Raw genomic sequence first — 2,600 nt, 5'->3', positions numbered from 1 at the left:
CAATGGGCTGCAAGCACAAGGGGAGACTGCCACCAGCAATTCAATTATTAACCTTAATTTGGAACACAACTTTGACATTATGAGACACTCACGACTAGTGCCATAATTTAATGAGGAGGAGGTTGAGTTTTATTTTATTTCCATTGAGAAAATAGCTATGAGGTTAAAATGGCTATAAGAATGTTGGACTCTCCTCTTACAAGGCGAGTTAGTGGGTAGGGCTCACAAGTTTTTTCTCTGTTGTTGGAAGAGAGTTCTTTTGATTACGACCAGACTAAAACTGCTATATTAAATGGATATGAGTTGATCCCTGAAGTCTACCAGCAACAATTTAGGAATACCAGGAAACGACCGGCCCGAACCTTTATCGAATTTGGAAGAATTAAACATATGGCTTTCGATCACTGGATACGATCTCTAAAATTAGAATTCTCCAATGAAAGTTTGAGAGAGATAATTCTAAGAATTCAAAAACAGCATTCCCATTAATATAAGAACCCATATTGAGGAGAAAAGAATTACAAGGATGAGAGAAGCTGCTGCGATGGCAGATGGTTCCAAAAAAAATGACAGACAGCACAGCTGAAAGCACATGAATAACAACTTCCTAATACTGTTAACATAAAACTTTTGTACATCACTGTTGTTCAGAAACTTCTGTTGGTGTCTCCCCTGAAGGCCACACTGTGGATGAACATGGGTCTATGGCTGAATGCATTATTGGAAAATACACATCATCCATATTTGGCATAACAAAAATTTTCTAGAATTCTTTTACGAGTTTCTTTTCAATCCAGTCAGTTGCATGTGCAATAGTGACTTCGCAGTCACCCAATTTGGGACAAGCTTTTAACTCTAGGCATGGTGGCGTTAGGAAACCATACCATATTTTGTCAGTAGGTGGTGGTGGAATATTCACAGCTCGTGTTCCTTTGCACTTCTGCACCTCTACTGTTAACTACTGTTTTCTTCTTAATAAACTCAGTTTCTGTGGCCTTTTGATAATACTTTGACATTGTAATTTTGTCCACACGTCTCATTATCTTGCTCGGTCGATGTCCTCCCACTTGTCCTTCTGTTGCTGCTGCTAGTACCTTGTCTCCTCCCAGCACATCTTGCGCATCTTCTCCTTCTGATGACCCAGTGCTCAAGGACTCCTCGTCACTATCAGCAAGACAATAGGCTTTTGGTCTACTCCCTTCTTTGCCAACATCGCCTACTTTATATCCTTCTCCCAAAGGTTCCTTTCCCAGTTTAGTCAGATTTGTTTTAGTTTCCAAGGTCATTAGAAATGATCCATTGTAAGAAATCTGCAGATCAATCCACAGTCCTCGGTGATTAACTGAAGGTTTTGAAGCTTGACATATTCTTGGCATTGCAACTCCCATATCGAGTTCTGTCAAGGTCAGCTCATTCATAAAATAATGCAGGCTAATCTTGCTGAGTTTCATCTGATCTTTCGAGACACCAAGATGGACCAGTATTTTTCACCCAAGAAGTTCCAGAAGACTCTCCCAAGCAATGCATTGACCCAAGCCAATTGTTGTTCTGTGTCCTCAACTGGACTCTTTGGCAACTTATTGTTAACAGTGCAACAACTTTCTGCACTGTGAATAGGACTTAAGTTAGGACTGGAGATCTCTTCAGGAATGTACTTTGCCATGTACAAAGTATAGTCCAGAAGTATTTTCTGGCGAACACCAGATATAAGATCTTTCTGTTTGGACTGGAACATGATTTCTTCAACACTTCCCTCACTGCTGTTGCGACAATGTGTCAGCATTCCCAACTGGCTACTGTTCCTACTGTGTGTTGGCATAAAACCTGGTATGCCACCTGCTCCTAGACTGGCTGGTCATTTAGCATCAACTTGCGATTTTGAGGCTGAAATGAACCTCCTGAACCATTCTTCCTTTTCAACTGGTCCTTCCAAAAAGATATAAAACTTGATCCTTCTGGAAAATTGGCTTTGCAGAATCTTGTGACACAGAGGATTTCCTTGGTTCCTCGTCATCAGTTTCAACTTTATCAGCAGGGAGCTTTTCCTCCACATTTTCCTTCTCTGTCGAGGTTCTTGACATAACGTCATCTTGTCTGGCAAGTTCAATGCAAATTAGGTACTTTTTATTCCATACTTTTTTCCTAGTCAGACCCTTTGAAACTAAATGCACCCTACTGTCCAATAGGTCATAAATCGTCTGGTTGATGTACGTGACCGGCATCTTGGCCTCATTGAAAGAAGCCCTTAGGGAAATATTTTTATTCGGTTCCGAAAACTTTAGTACAGTCCCTTCAAGGTGAATAAAGACAGAATAGGTCAGTGTAGCGTGGTAGGCTTCAGGATCATAACTATAAGTTTCATTCATCCAGTCCTTAAATATTTCTGGTTCCTTTATATCCAGAGGTTCTGTAGTTATATGTTCAAAATGAATTCTTCTCTGTGACTGTTGTTAACCCTTTGACTTTCTTGGGACTAACACACAAACAATACCAATTGCCATCATAAATCCATAGCCAATGCCTAGAAATAGCCCACTTAAATAACTTGGCAGAGGCAGCACTAAATAGGAATATACAAGCATGGTAAAGAATAATAAAGT

At 40.1% G+C, this 2,600-nt stretch overlaps 1 pseudogene; it reads right to left on the bottom strand.

Moving 5' to 3' along the window:
* Nucleotides 1-637: 637 nt before the first annotated feature.
* LOC137383617 (testis-expressed protein 2 pseudogene) lies at nucleotides 638-2,381 on the bottom strand (annotated as a pseudogene).
* Nucleotides 2,382-2,600: the final 219 nt, after the last annotated feature.

This window comes from Heterodontus francisci, chromosome 24 (genome assembly GCF_036365525.1).
Source record: "Heterodontus francisci isolate sHetFra1 chromosome 24, sHetFra1.hap1, whole genome shotgun sequence".
Classification (NCBI taxonomy): domain Eukaryota; kingdom Metazoa; phylum Chordata; class Chondrichthyes; order Heterodontiformes; family Heterodontidae; genus Heterodontus; species Heterodontus francisci.
Note: the sequence above shows the minus strand (reverse complement) of the source record. Positions and strands in the feature narration are given on the sequence as shown.